The sequence below is a fragment of the Canis lupus genome, chromosome 24, assembly GCF_048164855.1.
Source record: "Canis lupus baileyi chromosome 24, mCanLup2.hap1, whole genome shotgun sequence".
Classification (NCBI taxonomy): Eukaryota; Metazoa; Chordata; class Mammalia; order Carnivora; family Canidae; genus Canis; species Canis lupus.
In genome coordinates, this window is record NC_132861.1 from 38,016,208 (window position 1) to 38,039,106 (window position 22,899).

A 22,899-nucleotide genomic window follows, 5' to 3' on the forward strand; every position below is an offset into this window, starting at 1 on the left:
AGTGTGCTTTAGTTGGTTGCCTCTGACTCAATATCTCTTAAAAAGTTGAGGTTGCAGTGAAGCTGTTGCCAAAGGTCTCAGGCTCGTCTAAGGCTAACTGGGTGCTGGGAATCTAAGTTTAGTTATGTGGTCATGGGCTTGTGGCAGTCCTTGGTACCTCTCCTGGGGGCTTTTCCCTAAGGTGAGCAATCTGGGACAGAGCAAGAGAATATCCCCAAGAAAGACACTGCAATTGTTTTGTCACAATATCAGATGTGACATTCCATCACTTCTTGTATTCTATTCGACAGAAGGCAGTCACCAGGTTCAGCCTTACACAGGAATGTGCATAGCAGGAGGGGATTATTGGGGTCACCTTAAAGGCTGCCTACTATACTAGACTTCAAAAATTCAAAGTACCTCTGGATTTTTCCTTCTCCTTTTTCTTTCCTTAATCAGCTGATTCAGCAGTGATTCATAGAGCATCTATTGTGCATAATGCCTTGTGGTAAATACCATGGGAAACACAACAATATTTAATCACAGAGCTCTGCATTTCACTTGAGGGGTCCAAATCTACAGTGAGATAAGGTAAGTCTACCTGTATCCATCCTGAAGGTGGTTTGGGTGCTCAGACAGAGGAACAAGTGGTGGTGTGACGACTCTGAAAAGGGAGCTATTTCTTTTAGGGAGAGCAATCAAGGAGAGCTTCCTTTACTTTTTCTGTTTCACAGATAGGAAGAAAGGGAAAAAAAGGAGTAAGGTGGGAGGGCAAAAAGGTAGGTGAGAAGGAGAAGAAAAAAAAACAAAGAAAGTGGGAGGTAGGGAAGAAACAAAGGGAGAGAAGGGGAGAGGAAGGAAGGAAGCTAAGGAGGAAGGAAGCAAGAAAGAAAATAAAGAAGAAAGGATGAAAGGAAAGAAAATTGTGCCAGAGGTTACTTTCTAATTTCACTTCTTTCCTCAGAAATGTTTTAATGATTTTCTATTACATAAATAAATTATAAACATTGGCATTCAAAGCTTTTCCCACTGTTTCTTCCTCTATAACCCTTATCCAACTCCTCCCTCCCACATTTAAATGTTGAAGTAAATACTGGGTGGATCCAAGATTTTAATCCGATCTTGCCAGTTTCTAAAGCTCATATGATTTCTTTTCTTTTTCTTTTCTTTTCTTTTTTCTTTTCTTTTCTTTTTTTTTTCTTTTTCTTTTTTTTTTTTTTTTTTTTTAGCTCGTATGATTTCTACCAGACTAGTCAGCTTCCCAAATCAGTATTATTTCACAACTGGTTAGCAGAGGCAAAAAACAGTGTGACTGTTATGTCCAAGACCCCAACTGGAATGAATCAAGAAATGGTAATGCTGGTGATTAAGGACAGGGAGAATGAAGAGTTAAAGCACTCCCTTTAGGACTTGCCCCTTTGAGGTTCTGACAGGACCTTTGAAAGGTAAGGTCTGAGATAGCAGAGTGAGTCTGAAGATAGTGGAAAATTTTGAGTCATCTACAAGAGGTGACAACTAAAGTAGTAGTAGTAGTAGTTGAAATCTTCAGGACTGATAAAAACCAACATTGATAGTTGTGGCCTACATACATAAGAGAACATGAAAAGATTACACAATAGAACCCCAGATAGGTGTAGTTCACTGCAAGTGACTGCAATCTATTTTGCTATTTTGCTAAATGCAAAATAAAAGGTGACCATGGAGAATTTATTTTTCAATAGTTAGGTACTCTTTCCAGTAGATCTCACTTGGAAGAGGTTCTCTTCCCACCAAAAGCCATGGAAATCTATATAAAACTTTATGCCAGTTGCGGTGGTTAGCCTCTAAGATGGTCTCCAATGATCCATCTCCTGGCGTTTATGCCCTTGAGTAAGGTCTGTCCTTGAGAATGGGTAGACTTAATGACTTGCTTCAAAAAAATAGAACATAGCAGAAGTAGTACATATCAATTCTGAAATTAGATTACAAAAAAGACTATTTTCCTTGTTGGCCACCACATCTGGCTCATTTGCTTACTTGCTCTGAGTGAACACAGACGCCATGTTGTGAGTTGTCCTGAGGAGAGGCCTTGGGCCAGGAAAGGACATCTTTGGCCAGCAGATTTGAGGCCTGCCAACACCTATGGGAGTAAACTTGGAAGAGCATCCTCTCCCAAGAAGTCTCAATTGACCACGGCCCTAACCAATAACTTGATTTCAGGGTTGTGAGGAATCCAGAGCAAAAGCACCCTGCTAAGTTATGCCTGGATTTCTGAACCTCAGAAACTGTCAAATAATACATGTTTATTGTTTTAAGTCACTACATTTTGGGGTAATTCATTACATAGCAGTAGAAAACTAAGGCATCACTTCAAGGTGAGAAAAATAGTTGTTCTCTAGTGTTGGTAACTAGAAGCTGAAGCAGAACATCTCAGAGAACTCAAATTATGGTGAAGTGAATTTCTTTACACATAGGCTTTGTGCAGATCTGTACAGTGAGTGGCTGATTGGAATTGGAATACAGAGATCTTTGGACTGAGTTTTTAACATCACATATATGGCTGAGTTTGGTCCTTATGCCGCTGGAGATGGAAAAATAAAATTCTGTATAAACAGTCACAATACAAGGAAAGTATGAATTATCATATGGCATGAACCAAGCCTGAGAAGCAAAGCAAAGGAAAGGACTCAAACAGATTAGGCTGGGGACAGTTTCCTCAGTTTCTCTGTAAGAATCCACAAAAATCTCAAGTGAGAAAGTACTAGAAATAAAACCAGAAGATCACTGTCGTGATATCTACACATTAATTGTAGTGTGTAGTACACAGAGTAAAGATCCGGGAGCCAAACCTGAAGCTTATTACTATTATGATGCAAATGTCTAAATAGCAATCTGTGGTATTAGCCACAGTACATTAAGGTAGCTAACTTGAGTATATAATGCCTACTATGTACCAGGCACTATTCCAAGTTGATGATTTATGTATCATCATTGACCTCAGGTTAAGTACTGATTATTATCCTTACATTGTAAATGAGAAGACTAAGGCACAAAACCTTTAAATAACTCACTTAAGCATTCAATTAGAAAGCTGTAGAATCAGGATTTGAGCACAGGCAGTTTGGCTTCAGAATCCAGTTGTTACCACTGGTCTGAAATGCATTTCTAATGAATCTTCTCATGGAATCAGTAAGAATGGAGCCAATAGTCATTCCTGAGCATTTAGTCCTAAAAGCAGAAAGCAAGAGACAATCCTTAACCTTCCAGATAGTATAAAAGACAAGAAAAGAACTCATCCTTTGGGAAAAAAGAGGTAGGGTGAATTGGACATTTCTGTTTGCTGCTCCAGATCTAGTCTCTGCCCTTATCTGCCCAGCTCTGTACTCCAGAAAGCTGACTTATATAAACTGCAACAACTTTCTCTCTTTAGGCTTTTTCAGAGGTGGGTGAGCAGGAGTATACAGGGGCAGCCTCCAACTCTTTCCTATTTGGGTTGTCATGGGTTGGTTGCATTCTCTCTGGAAGGTCAGAACTCTTGTCTGGCAGCATTGTCTGTGGAACTACGCTCTCCAGGACCTAGAAACCCATTTCTACTTGTGCCTCTTAAGTCCAGGGCATGGTAGCCAATCACAGCAGCATTGTAATATCCTTCATGGGTTCCCTAATTTGGCCATACTTTTGCAAATAGTCGCTTTATTAAACTCCCTTCTCTTGTTTGAATATATATCACTTCTGTACATGCTGCAGCTCTGACAGATCTTAGGATTTTCTTACCACAGCAAGGTTCAGAAAACTTGCCTAGAAGTTTGAGGTAGGGAAGATTTCAAACACATTTTGATGCCCCTTATATTATCTTCTCAATTTGCCCCTTATAGTCTTGAGCCAAGCTTTCATAGAGGGAGGGACAGAATGGCTTCAATAAAACAAAAGGCTGTACCTCCACAAGTGAGTGAGAAAACAAAACAAGAAGTGACCCTGTTGCCAAATGGAAGATTACAATAGCTACTCAGGGGTAGCTTTTAGACAAGTTCAGGGTCTCCTAAATATAAAACACAACATTTATAAAGCTGCTTTTACAGCTCTTTTGCTAAAAACACTATAAACCAGATAATACATTCATTGTGACCAATTTCCCCTGATTGTATCCTCAATTGATGTGGCCCTATGGAGACTAACATGATATATATTTATGCTGTTGGAAGTAATTGTTAATTTATATAATGTTCAAAAGTGAAATGGCTCCTTTAGGTGTACTGATAAGAAAAACAGGTTGCACATAGCTGATAATTTAGTCAAGATTCTAGTGAACCAGAATAAATAATTTGAGAAGAAAGAAAACTAAGTAGTGGGTGTTGTGGTTGTCAAGGAATTTAGATGCTTTTCATTTGTAATGATTCCCCACATAGCTCATATGAAGAAGGCTAATAATATTATTCATCTCAATGAGCACCAGAAATTGGAGCACAAAGAGGATGAGAAATCAATCCATGTTCATTAGGAGATTTTCAACTCCTGTTTCTCAGTCTCACTCTGGAATTCATTTTCACAGGCCAGTGATAAACAATAACCAGGAGACCAAATCTGGCCACTTGTTTATTTTTGTAAATAAAGTTTTATTGGAATACAACCATGCATGCTTTTTATGTATTGTTTTTGGCTGCTTTCTAACTATGTCAGTATTAAGTAGCTGCAAAAGAGATTCTGTGGCCCACAACACCTAAAACAGTGCTATATAGTTATTTACATAAAAAAAAAAAAAAACTTGCTGACCTCCAATCCAGGCTATCAATGGTTATTTTTCTTCTGTCCTTCTTTGAATTCTGATCATAAATTTTTGCACACTAAGCTTCTATTTATTCCTTCATCTTTTTTGATTCTGTGGAGATACGTGATCATGGATTGCACAACTCAGAAATAGGATGGAAAAGGACAAGTCCAAAACAGTAGGTGCCAGGTGAACTGTGTCCATTTGGTTCAAAGGAAAAATATTTTACTTTTCTAAGATCTTGTTGAATTTCAATAATCCCTTCAAGCTCTAAAATTATTAGTGTGTGAAGAGTCTAAAGTATGATCCCTGGAAATAACTAATGTTGTGTATTGAGAAAAAAAAAAGAGCCTATTTAAAAAATCATAGATAGCAATAGAATAATTGTTCCAAAACTGCCCTTTTCCGGGTTAATCTCCTAAAATTCACAGTTTAGGCATGCCAGTCTCCTACCCAAGGCTTTCAAAAATTTCTTCTGCCAGTGATCTAGAACTATACATATCATATGGATAAAAATCACCTTTATTAAAAAGCACATTTCTTTAAAAAAAAAAGATTTTATTTATTCATGAGAGAGAGAGAGAGAGAGAGAGAGGCAGAGACACAGGCAGAGGGAGAAGCAGGCTCCATGCAGGGAGGCCGACATGGGACTCAATCCCAGGACTCCAGGATCATGCCCTGGGCTGAAGGTGGTGCTAAACTGCTGAGCCACCAGGGCTGCCCAAAAAGCACATTTCTGAAAGAGCCCTGCCCAAGTTTTCCCCTGGAAGGCTATTTAAATAGCCTTCATAGTTATACTGAGTGGAATAAGTCAATCAGAGAAAGACAATTATCATATGATCTTACTTGTATGTGGAATTTAAGAAACAAAAAAGAGGATGATAGGGGAAGAGAGGAAAAAATAAAAGACAAAATCAGAGAGAGAGACAAACTGTAAGAGACTTTTAGTCATAGAAAACAAACTGAGGGTCACTGGAGGGGAAGAGTGTAGGGTAATTGGGTGATGGGCATTAAGGGGGGCATGTGATGTACTGAGCACTGAGTGTTATATCAGACTGATGAATCATTGACTTCTACCTCTGAAGCCAACAATATATGCTAATTAATTGAATTTAAATAAAATTTTAAAAATATGCAAAAAAAGAAGAAAAGGAAGATATTGTTTTGATTGACATTAAAATTCCAACCATTTTTGAAATCAAACATCCATGAATTTGTCAGTCATATGCTACAAAATTGTAAAAACTGTGTTAGTTTTAACTGAATTATTCCTCACTTACTTGTTCTTTCTCGAAAATGTTGATAAAACCTTCTCTTGCTGAGCCTCATATCTTCCTAAATAATATTACTCTGGATTATTGTCTTGTATAATATAGTTTGGGCTGATACGGCTATATATATATTTTTTTTAAATAATAACATTGGTAAAATTGAGAGGGTAGGTGATTAGACCATATTCCTCTCAATAAAAATACACTGATAAAAAAAAATACATAGAAATTATAAAAAGGAACCAAAAATAAACTCTGGGACTGAAATGTACAATAACTGAAATAAACAATATGTTAGAGTGGCTCAATAGTTATTCCACTATTATTGTTATTCCATCAGTAAACTTGAAGAGGGAATAACTGAAATAAACAATATGTTAGAGTGGCTCAATAGTTATTCCACTATTATTGTTATTCCATCAGTAAACTTGAAGAGGGAATAACTGAAATTATTGAGTCTGATAAATAGAAATTAAATGAGTAAAGAAAAATGAAAAGAGCCTAAGGGATAGTGAGACACTATCAAAAGGACCAACATATGCATTGTGAGAATCCCAGAAGAAAAGAGTAAGAGGTAGAAAGACTATTTGAAGAAATAATGGCTGAAAACTTCCCAAGTTTGAGAAGCTTAATGATACTAAGTAGAATACACTCAAAAATATCCACACCAAGACAAACTGTCAAAGTCAGAAACAAAGAAAGATCTTAAAAAGCAGCAACACAGAAGTAACTCATCATGTATAAGAGCTCCATAATAAGATTATCAGTCAATTTCTTACCAGAAATCAGCAGGTTGGCATATTCTAAATGCTAAAACAAACAGACAAACAAACATAACTCGATTCTATATCTGGCAAAATTGTTCTTCAAAAATGAAAGAGAAATTAAGACATCTGCAAATTAAAAAAAAAATGATGAAGAAGTATATTAGCCCTTGATTTGTCCTCTAAAAAATCCTTGTGTCCTTCAGTCAGGTTGATACAAAAAGAAACAATGCAATAACTTTAAGCCACATGAAGAAGTAAAGATCTTTGGTAAAGTAGGTATATAGGCAATTAGAAAAGTTAGTATTATCATAATTTTGGCTTGTAACTCCACTTTTAATTCTCTACGTGACTTAAGATACAAATGTATAAACATAACTATTAATCTATGTTTTGGGGCACACATTATATAAAGATGCAATCTATAACACCAATAAAAAGAAAAGCCAGAGAGTAAAGCTGTATAGAAGCAGAGTTTTTGCAAGCTATTAACCTTAAATTCACATAAATTCAAATTAGTTATAACTTTATACTGTTGAATGTATGTAATCTCTATTGTAACCACAAAGAAAATGTCTATAGAATATACACAAAATAAAATGAGAAGAGAATTTAAGTGTTTCACTACAAAAAATCAACTAAACACAAAAGAATCCAGTATAGAGAAAATGAGGGACAAAAAAAGGTTTAAAGTTTGTATAAAACAAAATAGCAGAATGTCAGAAGTAAATCACTCCTTATCAATAATTACTTTAAGTGTAAATGGATTAAACTTTGTAAGCAAAAGACAAAGATTGGCAGAATGGATCTTAAAATATAATCCAACTACATAATATCTATTAGAGATTCACTTTAGAGCCAAAGACACAAATATATTGAAAGTGAAAGAATAGAAAAAAATATATATATCCCATGCAAATAGTAACCAAAAGGCAGCTGGGATTGCTATACTAATATCAGATAAAATAGACTTTAATAAAACAGATTTATAAAAAATAAAGAAAGGTGTTACACATTAACAAAAAGTTAAATATAGCAAGATGATACAATATTTATAAATACCTATGCATCCAATAACAGAAAGTAGAGAAGCTGAAACTCTCCTGGATTCCTGGTGGGAATGTCAAATGTTACAACCTGTATGGAAAACAGTTTTGCAAAAAAAAAAAAAAAAAAAAAAAAAAAAAAGAAAACAGTTTTGCAGTTTCTCAAAAAGTTAAACAAGAAGCCATCACATGACCCAGCAGTTCTACTACTAGGTATATATACAGAAGACTTGAAAGTAGGGACTCAAATAGATATTTATATACCAATAGGCATAGCAGCATTATTCACAGAGCCAGAAGGTAGAAATAACCTGTATCCATCAATAGATAGGCAGATAAATACCATGTGATACATACACATAATAAAATGACATTCAGTCTTCAAAAAAGGAATGACATTTTGATATATGCTTCAACATGGGTGAACATTGAAAATATGCTTAGCAAAATAAGCCAGACACAGAAGGACAAATATTGTTAATTCCACTTATAAGGGGCACCTAGGACAAGCACCTTTTTAGTAACAGAAAGTAGAATATGGTTATCAGGGAGTGGGGAAGAAGACAATTGAAGGTTATGGTTAATGGATACAGAGTTTTTGTTGGGGGTGATGAAAATTTTCCAAATACAGATAGGTGTTAGTTACACAACATTTTGGATGTATTTAATGCCACTGAATTGAATGCTTATGGGTAGTTAAAATCATTAATATTATGTCATCTATATTTTGCTACAACAAAAGAAATATTTCTGGAGATGGTCCTGCAGCAGGACAGAAAGCATCATAAGATAGGCAGGACCCCCACCCTGACGTAGAGAATAAAAAGTCTGCGGCTGCTAGGGTTTGAGAAAAAGTTATAATTGCTTAGAAAATACAAGTCTTTCTTCCTTTCCTTGTCCAGGTTCTGGAAGAATGTTCAAACCCACATCTCCTTACACACTAGAATCCATATACAACATACTTGCAGCATTGGAGGTATTATGTCTTGAAGAGCTAAAGCAGATCTATGCAGAATTGAGTCAGAGAACATGCCATGGTAAATTGATTGATCTTTGTATCAAAAATAATTTTGTTTAGAATGGAGAAGCTTGTTTCATTCCTAGGGATTTCACCAGAAGATAGAGAAATGATGGAAGATCAACTGGAAAAAAAAAAAGTGTGCTATAAAGCTATTAGAAATCATTTTGAGGGGCACCTGGGTGACCCAGTGGTTGAGCATCTGCCTTTGGCTCAGGGCATGATTCTGGAGTCCTGAGATGGAGTACCACACCAGGCTCCCCACAGGGGGCCTGCTTTCCCCTCAGCCTATGTCTCTGCCTCTCTTTCTGTGTCTCATGAAAAAATAAATAAATCTTAAAAAAAAAAATGTTTTGAATCCCCTAAAGCCTCTCACCTGATCCTAGTTACTGCTGTATCTCCAGCATCCAGCACAGTGTTCACATAACTTAGATATCAAAAATTATGTTTTGAGTGAAGAATTGTTCTCTAATTTAAGCTCCTAAAATAGATCACTGTACACTGAGGTCCATATAGATGGCATGTGATTAAGTCACTCTTGTGTGGCTGTGCTTTTGGTAATACGTCCTGAGGAATATCCCATGTGGGTAATTGGTGATATTAGAATTCTTCCCAGATACAACATGAAGGTCAACATCTCCAGATGATGTTAAAATTGACTGGTTAGGTTCAATAACAGCTGGGCTTTGCTTTTTATCTCTATGTAACATCAGCATTCATTTGCCAATCATTGTTTGTGTTGCTTCATCATGGAATTCTTTTAATTCTTTTAATACTTTTAAATTCTAATATTTTGCCTTAGTTTTGATTAAAACAATCTTTAAACATTATATAAACAAAGGTATTAATTTGTTCTTATGACTATATACAGTAATAATGTATAAATACAGTTATAATACAATAATAATAATTAAAGATCCTGAAATGCAGGAGAGAGGAGTAAGAAAAAGCTTCTGTAATAAATAAATGAAATTCTAATTTACTCTTAGAGCTAAAGTCCATCTCAACCACGAAGAAAATGCACCTTTTTATTTATACAACATTAGCATTATTTCTATCTCACTTACAATCTATATTACTAAACTGTAGGAGTGAGAAGTTTTAAATGACATTCAGAATTCGGGAAGATTCTATATAAACAGAAAGAACAGTAGGTTCACACAAACAGGCACATATATTGGCAAGCTGACATGTACAAATATAGACACCATCTAAAGATGGCTGTGAGGAGAGAACCATGTCAAAGCTGATAAATTATTCATCACCTGTTCTGCAGAGTGAACACTATCAGGTAATGATCTGTAATTATTAATAAATAATTTAAGCTTTAATAGCTCTGAAATGAAATGCTTAATTGCATCACAACATAATTAATGGAATTAGCTGCAATGTTTAAAATGAGAATTTTTTTCTCCAATCTTTCTTTCTCACATTTTCTTTGCCCCAAATGTTGGTAACCCAAAGGATAAATAGGATGATTAAATTCTAAATGTGTCTGTCCGTGTGTGTGTGGTGTGTGTTTCAGCACAGGGATGTGTGTGTGTGTGTGTATGTGTGTGTGTGTGTGTGTGTATTTGTTCTGAGACTCTTGATATTCAAGGTATTGCAGGAAGTGGAGAAAGAGATTTCACTGAATCTTCCCTGACAGTAACCCTAGTAATGACTTTCTCAGATTGGGGCAATATTTAATTCAGAAACTACAGAGCTGCTGTGCACAAAGCTTTGTGGTGGGCATGGTGAGGGGGTAGAGGAGAGAGGAAGGGAAGGGGTGGAGCTACAGGCATACATTAAGATGAACATCTGGCTTTCTGGAGGTTATGATTTCCTGGGGGAACAATAGTCATGAGACACAAAACACAGATTCCAATTTACAAACTTGTTGGTGAAATTGGGAAAGACAGAGGCAAGAGATGTGAAGACAAAGATCAGTAAGTACAAGAATGAGGTTTGTGGATCCCTATAGCTCATAGAGCCCCAGCACCTGACTCCAACACCATTGTCACTGTAGGATCCATAGTGGTTCACAGAGCTTCCATTATCTCTTGTTAACTTATAACCTATCATCTCCTCCATAACCCCCACATTATCTTTGAACTTCTAGACTTTCTCTACTTTGCCTCATTTTTGGAAATCATCTCCTGCCTCTTGCTTAACACCTTCTCCCACATCATAAAGGGCCTTAAGCCTTGCAAAGCCTTGAAGGAGGCCTAAAAGAGATGCTAAGGAAATACAGATGTGGGAAGTGCTCACCAGGAATGGGTTCTGGAAGTGACAGTGAGTGTGGAAGAGAGACAGTCAGGGATGAGTAAGTACGTACTAAAGAGCAAGGATTCAACTGGATTGGGTAGAAGGAAAGCCAGAGCAAAGGACAAGGGGGAAGCAAGTGTGTTTGAAGTGCAGATCCAGAGAGTAGCTGGGAAGGCTGCCTAGAGTGTTGGGTATTAACCATCTACATCTACCAAACTCTGTGCTGGATGGTATTCTTGATACTTTATTGATCTTTATCCATTTAATAGCTCAATAATCCTGTGGAAAAAGTACTATCATTATAGAATACCATATTCCCATTTTACAGAAGGACAAATGAAGGCACAAAATAGTTAAGTCATTTGCCCAAGGCTACACAGCTACTCTGAGCTGGAACTGAGTTTTGAACCTAATATCTCTGGCTCCAGAGTCTATACAGTTGCCTTTTGTGCTCTTCTGAGTTGTTTCAGCTTAGATTTACAGAGGAGATATCTGGCTTTGTCTCAAGTTTTTTTTTTTTTTTTTTTTTAAGATTTTATTTATTTTTTCATGAGAGAGAGACAGAGACAGAGACACAGGCAGAGGGAGAAGCAGGCTCCCTGAGGGGAGCCCAATGTGGGACTCGATCCCGGATCCCCTGGATCACGCCCTGAGCCAAAGGCAGATGCTCAACCACTGAGCCACCCAGGTGTCCCTGTTTCAAGTTTTTAATACTGGTGGCTGCATCTATACCCACCTCCTTTCCATGGCATCAGAGTGGGAGGAAAGCACTTCCCCATCATTTGGCTTTTGGCTTGGCCCTGCACCTGTCTATGGACAGTGGGCCTATGGGTGTGACTGGAGGAAAGGCTTGAAATGTGCTGGCGTGATTGGGTTCACTCTCTTGTCTTCCTGTATTTTTCCATAAGTAGAATATGTCTCAGGTAATCACTAGTCCAAAGAGGTTGTAAGACATGCAGAGCAAACCTCAACCCAGTCCTCTGCATGGAGCCAGACTTAGCTAAGCACAACACAGAAGAACTGTGACCAGCAGATACGTAGCCTGAAGCAGAGCTACCCCCTGCCAACCTGCATACCAGTGAGCGTGGATATAAAAGTGTATTATTATATGCCATTAGGATTTTGTGGTTGTTTGTTATGTATCATTATTGTGACAATAGCTGACTAATACTGCACCATCAACCCAGCCTCAGGCATCCTTAGATATAGACACTTAATTTCTTTCAGTTTTACTTATATACCACGCCAAGGCAGTTTCAAGAGAAGTTCCCAAGCCTTTGTTTCAACCAGATGGTTCCCCTTGGGCACTTTAGTGTAGAAATTCTGGAACAATCATAGTATAGGTAGAAATTGGTAGAGCTGGCATGCAAATTCATCTTTTTCACTCAGAATCCAAGATTTCAACCACTGAATTAGAGGGCTCATCAAATATGAATGAGCCTATGCCCAAGTCTCCAGCTGAAAGTGCCTGCCAATAGCTGCAAGCAATGGTCCTCTGCTTCCAGATTCATCCATACTGCTCACTCCAAGTTGCTCACTGTTGCTTCTTTTACCTCTTACTTCTCTGGCAGCCTTTGTTTGACCCCAGGCCTTGTCTTCCATTTTTCAGCTAGCCTTGAAATACGGATGACTCAATTTGAGGTAAGTTTCCCATCTCTAATTTCAGCACCATCTGTAGGTCACAACTTTCAGGATTCCTCTTTTAATCCAAACACACTTCAGTCTCAGGTAAGAAGCTCTCTTGCCTATGAAATTGTTTGCAGTTTGGCCCCTCTTGTCTCCATCTAGTGAGTGGAATCAGATATATGGAACACAGAAATAAGCCCAAATCAAATCTAGATCCTATACACAGTATTTAACACATAGATAGCTGCGCAGATAACCTATGGTGGAAAGGGTCATGTGTCAGTTAGGCAACCAGGTGGCAGGTCTATCTGGCAGGAGCCAGGCTCCAACTCGGTTATGGCAGGGGCCCAGGAGACCTGCTATTGTTAGATGCAGACAAGGACTGTGAGCCAGAAGGATGAATCCAGGGTCTGGAAAACCAAGGGAGGTTAGGCATGGCACTTATTAGACAACACTGGGAGCTCTGCTACATTGCCCAGTATATCAGGGTGGTCAACCTAGAAGGACACTAGTCTGATCAAGGCAGAGGCAAAACTATGAAAAATCACAATGCTGCAAGGATTTTACTAACCTGCCTCACTTTTTCAAACTGGTCATCTCAGTCTGGCTGATGACAGAGGTCGATCTGAGTGAGCCAGACCATCTCTAGAGGCGCCTTCCTGTCCTATGTGGTCACAGCCAGTCTGAACACCCCGTTGCTTTCAGAACGGCTGGGATTATTTTCTCATATTTCCAAACCCATTTGTATTTATACTTATATTTATAGTGTGGTTCTCAATCATTTTAACTTAAGCTTTTAGTGCAAAAAAGTAAAAGAGGTTATTGGATTTCTCTTCCTCTGTACCAGTCAGAAGCATATTCTTCTTCCCAACTTCCCAGTTATTAATTTATTATTATAATTATTACTATTATGAAAGAAAAATGTTATGTGGCCCTAAGATGGTATCTAATTTAAAGTATATTTTAAGCATGTGATATACATCATCCTACAGGATATATTTGCTTTCTTCGGTTTATGTAAAATAAGGTGTTGAAGGGTAATTGAGACCTTTCAAGGGTGATCCTAAGCATAAGTAAGATTTACAATTTCTTCCTCTGCCTTTTTTTGTATAGTATTTGTTCAATTAATGGAATTTTTGATACCATAGCTCCATTAGAATGCAATTACTTATGCAAACAAGTAAAATCATGGCATATCAGAACTAGTTCTTACAGAAGTTCTGGTCCAAAGCCCTTATTTGATGGTGAGGAAATTGAGGTCCAAGAAAGGAAATGGGTTGGTGCTCTAGAGTCTAGACCCAAATTCTAGAAGGTCTCTCTCTCTCTCTCTGTCTTTAAATTGAGGATGAGGGGGTGGGTAGTGAGTGTAGTGTTTAGAAGCTTGGGTTCTACAGGCAGAAAGTCTAGGTTTGGATTCTACATCTGGCACTCACTGGCCTTTGGGCAACTTACCCAACCTCTCTAAACCTCAGGTTTCCCATCTGTCAAGTGAGGATAAAATAACACCTCCATTATAGGGCTATTATGATGTTTCATAAGATAATCCATTTAAAATTTTCATCACACTGCCTGAAATATTATAAGATTTTAATAAGTGTTAGTTGCTTATGAATAATCTTTAGTGTTCAGGGAAGGGTGACCAGGACGCTAAGGAGATTGGAATCATGCCTTAAAGGTAAGAGATGTTTTAAAATAGAAATGCTTAGACTTGAGATAAGACATAAGATGAACAGACCATGTCTTTTAAACATTTTAGGGGCTATTCGACACAGAGGAATTAAAGTTATTCTTTTGGCCACAGAGGCTAGTATCGATGCACACAGCTTATTCACTGTTCAACACTTCAAAGAATTCTTAGTTAACCATGGAGTCAAATCCAGCAAGTTGTTAGTGATCCTTTGCAATCTGGCCCTTGCAACAGTTTCCTTTGTTCAAATGATTTCCCTTTGTGCGCTTCATGCATGAGTCAAATGGAGCTATTTGCTTATGCGATCTGTGGTTTCTCCTCTTCACAACTTTAGCCATCTTATTTTCTCTTCACCTTGACCATTCCCACTTTTCAAAAATCTCATTCCCCTTCCAAGCCTCTGGACAATGCAGCCAGAAGTATTCTTGTGTTCCTGATCTCCCACAGCATTCATTCTTCTATGACTCCTAGACCTTGGCTTATTTTAGTTCTAAGCACCTTCCATCAATCTGTGAGTGAGAAGAAGACAGGCTTTGATTCTGGCCCCTTTATCTCTGGCTCCCCAGTAGGGCCTGGCACAGTCCCTGGAGGTCCAGGGAAATCCTTGGAGTTGGTTAGAACACATTCCCCCCGCCTCTTCCACTTACAAATTTTGACCTAGAGACTTTTCCTGAACTCTAATTGTGGCCATCCTCCGTGAAAGGAGAGCAATGGAATCCACTGTTGGAAGTGACATGATCAAGTCACTGAATTCTCATCTTGTCCTGCACAGTCACTCTGTTTTGTTCTTGAGACCACTCTTGACTCCAAGCTGCAAGCTCTGCCCAAATATTTTTCTACTCTGTCATCTGGTAAAAGCTAGACAGAGATGTACACAAATCTCATGAGAGATTCTCACACATCCATTCTTCTCCCCAAAGGTCTAGGTGAGAGTTACTTGTGAACAGATTTCTTATGCCCTGTGTCCTTGGGTCTGTCTTAATACCTGGCCCCTCAGAAACCACACAAGAGATGAATGAGACAAAAGAAAGAAGAAGATGTGAAATTATTTGCTCTTCCATGGGAAAGCCCTAACCACCATATAGGAAGACCTAATTTTGTGTCCTTTACCAAATCCCTCCATACACATTCATATATAAACCCTCCACAATCAGTGACAGTTTAATTTGAGGGTTTCCTCTATCATAGGATTGCTATGATTATTAAATAAGATAATTAACATAAAATAGCCTTCACAGTGATCCCAAGAAGAAATTCAAATAATGCTAATCCTCTTCCTTATGTTGTATTAGTAGACATAAATGTCTCTTGCGTAAAGGAGCTAGTGACTAGTGACTAAAAATTAACTAGAGCCAACAGCTAGCTGTTATATAAAGACAGATTCAGTTCAATACTGAGAAATCTTCTAAAAATAAACAAAAAAATCTCCCCTCCTGATGAAGGGACTATTTTGAACTAAAAAAATAGCCATTAGAAGTACTTAGGAAGAGGCTAACCAATCCTTTGTCAACAATGTTGTAGCAGAAAAGCATTTTGGGGGAGCAACATGCCTACTATTCCATTTCTGAGATTTTTGGATTTTGACAGCAAAATAAGCCAAGATCACTTAGGGACCAAAGTTCATCCAACAGGAATCCCTAATGCCATGTGTTTTGCCTTTTCCATGTACCAATCTTGAATTACTGATTTTCCTAAAACTTTAAATCCACCCAAGGTAATCAACCTATCTTCTAAAAGTTGATTGTACTTTTTGCTGCTGTGCCTTTTCTACTACCTTACATTCCTTCCTTGTTACTTTGCACCAGTCTTAATCATATTCTACTAGCTAAAGATTCAGCTAAAATTCAGTCTCTTCTCTGAAGTCTTCTCAAGTTATACATCATGAAGCCAACCTTTGCACTTTCAAGTCCTATAACATTCTATCTTTGAAATATATCCATTATTTGACCACTTCTCACCACCTCCATTGCTAGCTCTGGTCCAAGCTGCCACCATGGTCTTTTCTCTGGATTACTACTGTGCCTCCTAACTGCCTCGTATTTCACTCTCTGCCTCCCAGAAGTCTATCCCAACACAACAGCCAGATCAATCTTTTCAGAACCTAAGAAAGTCATGCCTTGTTTTTGTTTAAACCTTGAAATGGTTTGCCATTTCACACAGAGCACAAGCCAAAGTCTTTATAGTTGCCTACAGAGCCCTATGTAATCTGGCTCCCAGTTTCATGTTGGACCTCTTATCCTATTGCTCTCCCTTAGCTCCATCCAGTCTTACTAGCCTCCTTTCAGAGTCTTCCTTAAGTCTTCTCACTGGCTCTCCCTTCTAACTGGAATACTGTCTGCCATCTCTTCATGGCCAGAATGCCCACTTCTCTCAAGTCCTTGCTCAGCTATCATGTTCTAAATGAGGCTTACCCTGACTACCCCCTCTCCCAGTATTTAAAATCTCAATCCAAAAGAAAATGTGATACACACGCACACACACACACACACAGTGGAATACTACTCAGTCATCAAAAACAAAATCTTACCATTTGAAACAACATGGATAAAACTAGAAGGTCTTCTGCTAAGCAAAATAAGTCAATCAGAGAAAGACAATTATCATATGATCTCACTCATATGTGGAATTAAGAAACAAAACAGAAGATCATAGAGGAAGGGAGGGAAAAATAAAATAAGATGAAATCAGAGAGAGAGACAAACCATTAGAGACTCTTAACTATAGGAAACAAACTGAGGGTTACTGGAAGGGAGGAGGGTGGGGGGATAGGGTAATTAAGTGATGGACATTAAGGAGGGCACATGATGTGATGAGCACTGGGTGTTATATGCAACTGATGAATTACTGACCTCTACCTCTGAAACTAATAATGCACTATATGTTAATTAATTGAATTTAAATAAAATAAAAATAAAAAAAATAATTAAACCTCAATCCAGCTCCTGCTTCTTGATACTTTCTTCATAACATTCACCACCTTATGATTTTTAGATGATTAACTTATTTATCTTTTTTACTATTTAATTTAGTTATCAAATTTATTAACTTTTCATATCTCTAAGTCTAGTTTTTCCAGGGAGCTTATAAGCTCCTAAAAAACTAGGATTTTTTTCTCATTAATCTGTTAGCATACATCATTGTTTCTCAAACTTAGTAGAAGCTTAGTAATATGTATTGCTAAAATGATCCCATGTGAATGAAAGAGTTTTTCAGAGTACTTTATTTGAGTAGAAAAGACTTACTCTTTCAGACTTGGGTAGGGAAACAGTGCATTCCTGGTGACTCAGCATTTATTAAACACTAATTGTGTGTGTGTGTGGTTTTTTTAAGATTTTATTTATTTATTCATGAGAGACAGAGAGAGAGAGAGAGAGAGGCAGGCAGAGACACAGGTAGAAGGAGAAGCAGGCTCCTGCAGGGAGCCACACATGGGACTTGATCCTGGGTCTCCAGGATCATGCCCTGCGCTGAAGGCTGCACTAAATCGCTGAGCTACCTGGGCTGCCCAAGAACTAATTGTTAACAGAGTTTTCTATTAGGCTACAAGTAAGAACCTTATTTCTTTTTTATGTTTTTAAATATTTATTTATTTATTTTGAGAGGGAAAGAGAGAGGGAACAGGGAGAGGGGCAGAGGGAAAGAATCTCAAGCAGACTTCCTGCTGAGTGCAGTCTGATGCAGGGCCCAATCTCAGGACCCTGAGATGGTGACCTGAGCTGAAATCAAGAGTTAGATGATTAACCAAGTGAGCTGCCCAGGCACCCCAATAGAACTTTATAGGTAGTCTTGTCTTCCTGTAGAAAAGAAGATTTAGGTCTGTTATTTGGACCATCCAGGGCTCCATATTTTCCAGTGTCAAAATTACAAGGAACTGTATTGATACATTATCTAGACAATTTAGAAAAAAGTGTCTTTGTGAGGAGGGCTACATATTTCCCAAATGTTAATTATGGATAATTGCATTTTCATTGCTATTGAAATCTTAAGTCAAATTCTTTTGCTTGGGGAATATGATTGAAGCTTCATTTAATAAGTGTTGGTTTACATGGAGTTTGTCAGAGAGATTAAAATAAGAAATTGTACCTGTGGAAACATGCTTTTTTTTTTTTCCCTAGGAAGGAAACACAACCTCCCCAAACCAACTGGGCCAGTTCTAAAGCTAAGAGGAAAAGCAGTGGCTCTCAGTGCACCAAGTCTGTGTGAACTTTGTTTGCCATGCCAGGAATTCTCTTGTGCTCTTTCTTACCCTGGTCTTTCTACTGTCTCCAGAGAGTTCCCTCAACACCAGGACGTAGAACTTCGTCCACTGTCTCCCCAAATCTTCACATTTCAATTGATCTCCCAGTTGCTGCAGAATGGATTGTAGTTAAGAGGAACAACATAACTGGTAGAGCAGCTACTTGCCTTGTGTAGGAATTTTATTTAGGTGATATTGTTAGTAACAACAGTAAACATTTATTAAGAACTAGCACAATATTTGACACAGGAAGACCTGTTACATAAATAAAGTCTGGTGAGTTTATAATTCACATTGTTCTGCTTTTAAAACACAGAGCACCCTGAGAAGCAATCTGAAGACCACTGGTGGTTGTCATTTTTGTTCTGATTCTAACTGAATGGTTCTAAGTTGTTTGATCTTTCTGTGGTTGGTGATTTGAAACACTATGGTTACGTGGCTGGCCCTCACATGTAAAACAAAATGAGATACCCTAAATCGATGTAAAAGCTTGGTGCTTTGCTCAGTGATCCTTTAACCCCCATTCCACTGCTTGCATTCCTAGCTATCCTGGCCAGGCTCATGGTCTCCCTTCAGTTCATACATTGCTTTCTGGTCCTGGATATCAGTTGCCAAAGCACCAGAGTCTTGGATTCCCACATGTTGCCTGCTAGTTATGATTTCTCCTGGAGCACAGTCCCTACCACTCTATTTCAAAACATATTACTTTGTGTTATTCTTATTTCCTTATTTGTTTGTCTTACCCACTAGACTGTGAGATCCTCAAGGTTAGAGAATATGTTTTATTCATCTTTGTTTTTCTTACAGTGCTTATCATGATGTCCAGCCAGAATAGGTTTCAATAAATGTGAGTTGAATGAATGCTCCTCTAAAAATTCCCTGCATGTATGCAGTCAGTCTTGCAGCAAACTCTCCATCCCCCCCCTTTTTTTCTCAACCCCTATGCTCTAATTCTCAGATGAGACAGAAAGGATAAGGTTTGCATAAAAGTAGCAGCATGCTTAAATCAATGACTCACATAGTGGGCGCTAAATACATGTTTGTTGATGAATGAATGCCTAAAAGGAGTTTTCCCAGCCCATCCCTCTTTATAGCAGCCACTTCTGGCTATCCTTCCTAAGCATACCAATGCCTCCTGCCATTGCCTACTTACTACCTTAGAAATACCCTTCTCTTGCCACGATCACCTGGTTCACAGAGGTGGCCACATGGCTTCTCTGTATCCTATGACTGCTAGCACCTTACGAACCATTAGTAGGATCAGAATGAAATCTGGATCCTGACAGCTGGTTTTTGTTCTCTGGGAGTTGGATTCCAGTCCTAGGCACAAAGGACTAAAGGACCCTGAGCCTATCTTTGGAACACATCACTTCACTAGGACCACGTGCTTCCTGTGTCTTTGTATCTCTTACCTATTAAACATCAATTATTCACTACTTACTCTCAACAGTTTTCATCACAACCTCTTCCACTTAGTTCCTCCCCTATCTTCCCCCCAGGGGAGAAAGTGAGTTACAAAATGGAGATAGCTTCAGAGAAAAGGAAAAAAAACAAAAGCTCTGTAGATTTTACAAATGCCATAATATGACCTTGATAAAAGAAAAAAAAATTGCGCAGTGATCTCAATAATTACTAGATTCATAGTGTTTTAAATATGGTCTCTCATTTAATACTTTCAATAATCACATGGAGTTGGTGATATTCTTTCCTCAGTTTGCAAATGAAGAAGCCAGTCCTTAAAGAGTCTGTCACTTGCTGAAAGTTAAGCAGCTTAGTGAAAAAACAAACCTAGGGTTCAATTATTGGCTTCATAGCCACCCACTCTGTACAGACTTTTTTCTACAAACATTATCCTATACTCCATCGTAGGTTGTTGAGTTGGGAAAAACTCAGTCATTTTCCTGGGTTCCTCCTTTACTCTCACATGACTACCACACTCACAACCCTTCTGGTACCAGGTACATGGACTTAGCCCACAATAAGAAATTCTCTGCAACAGGAGCTGAGTGTCCTACGACTTAATTCAATTCTGATACTATCTACCTCCAGATCCCACAGTTTAAGGGCTCAGACTCACAAGGCTCCCCTCAACCTCCTTCTACGCCAATCATAAGTCTAGGTTGTCACCTGTGCTTCTGATGGATTGGCACAATGAAGGTTTCCATGACCCCCTCCTTGGGTTTGGTTAATTTTCTAGAGCAACTCCCAGAACTCAGAAAAACAGTTTACTTGCCATTTACCAATTTATTAAAAAAAAAAAAAAAAAAAAAAAAAGAATGTAAAGGATGCAGATGAGTGTTCGGATGGAAGACACGTATAGGATAAGGTATGTGGAAAGGGCACGGAGCTTCCATGGCCTCTTCAGGGCACCACTCTGTCAGCACCTCTGTATACTGACTAAACTGGAAGCTCTTTGCACCCTTACTTTTGAGATTTTTATGGAAGCTTCCTTCTGTAGGCATGATTGAACATTAGCTCCATTTCCAGTCCTTCTCTCCTCTGGAGAATGGTAAGTGGGGCTAAAAATTCCAAGCTTCTAATCATGGCTTAGTTTTTCTGGTGACCAGCTCCCACCCAGGAGCCCACCAAGAGTCACCTCATTAGAATAAAAGACATTGCTACTAGGAAATCCAAGGGACTTAGGAACTCTGTTTTGAGAACTAGGGTCAAAGACCAAATATTAGAATAAAAGATGCTTCTAGTATTTTTATTACTTAGGGTGTTGCAAGCATTTTAGGAGTTCTGAGTCAAGAAGCAGGGACAGATGCCCAAATGTAAATTTTTTTCTTTTTTTTTTTTGTTGTTGTTGTTGTTTCAAGTTTTTATTTAAATTTCAGTTAGTTAACATATGTGTAATATTAGTTTCAGAAGTAGAACTTAATTATTCATCACTTACGTATAACATCCAGTGCTCATCACAAGTGCCCTTAGTTCCTATCACACATGTAACCCATTCCCTTACTCCTCTCCCCTCTGGGAACCATCAATTTGTTCTCTATAGTTGAGTCTGTTTATGGTTTGCCCTTCTCCCCCCAAACATGTTCATCTATTTTGTTTATTAAATTCCACATATGAGTGAAACTATATATATTTTCTATTATCTCACAGTCATGAGGTCTGGTATTTTCCTAGTTTCAGACACCAGCCTTGGTTGGAGTAGTTCTATAAAAATAAATAAATAAATAAATTAATTAATTAATTAATTAACAGGATACTTTAGCTTTCGAAACCACACATCTTTCTGTTATCACTAAGCTTTTATCCTCTACATTCCCCAAAATTCTCTAAGTCCTCTCCCCAAAATTCTTCTTTACTGTAGTGCCAACCACGAATTCTCTTCCTTTGGCACCATGCCCAGGGGCCATTTCCTCCCAACAATTCCTGAGTGGCCTGTGCCTTACATTCCAAAGGCCCCGTTAGGTGATGGACCAATCAGATGCAAAATCTTTTAATAAGTTGCAGAGAAGGTTTTAGTCAATCTGTTCTGGCTAGTGATACCATATCTAAACCCAAAAAAATGGACCTTTGGAACGCCAGTAATCTTTCAGTATTTATACACTTTTCTCTCATGTTTGCAGAAGCATGCTTTCCAAAAATATATACTCAATAAACATGTGAAGAGAGAGGTGGGAAAGACAGAATGGAGGGAGGGATGATGGGAGGAAGAATTCATATCGGTAAGTTTTCTTCTCTCCCTTGTAGTAAAGCAATAATCTGAATTTCTCATTATATGAGCTCTTATTTCCATCCGTAAAACAGTATTATCCTTTTCTTTCTGGAGTGAAAAAAAAAAGATCCTGCAAAGCCACACACCCTGCCAGCTTGGGATGCAGAAATGATAGGGGACTATCTTGGCGACACAGCAGGAGGAGTGCATGTCAGCGAAATGCAATCAGCCAACGTCAAGTCCAGCGAGGAAAACTCGAGTTAACAACGCCCCTCTGCTTGTGAAAATTGTAGTGGCTGGAAAGGAAAAATGTATTTGAGAATATAGTCAGTAATAAAGTGCCTTCACTGGGAGGCAAGTTATGAGAAGAAAGCCATTGTAAGCTAGATAATAGGGTTTAAGGTCCAAGGGTCTTTCTGATAGAAGTAAGGAGATGCAAGGAGGGATTGTCACTGGGAGCTGGTGTGATATAACAGGAAGAGCCCAGGCCTTGGATAGAACCTGGGCATGAAAGTCAACCCCATTGTGTCCCATTGAATGGACTAAGCACATTTTTAGATTTGTATCAGATTCAAATTCTGAGTTTATAAAATCTTGGCAATAATATTTACCT

The 22,899-nt window shown here is 38.2% G+C and overlaps 1 long non-coding RNA gene across 1 annotated transcript; it reads left to right on the forward strand.

Moving 5' to 3' along the window:
• The first annotated feature begins 274 nt into the window (after positions 1-274).
• Positions 275-18,907, forward strand: LOC140616051 (uncharacterized). Its single transcript, XR_012016550.1, has 4 exons — positions 275-570; positions 8,707-8,841; positions 12,679-12,710; positions 18,498-18,907. It is a non-coding gene; the product is annotated as an uncharacterized lncRNA (long non-coding RNA).
• Positions 18,908-22,899: the final 3,992 nt, after the last annotated feature.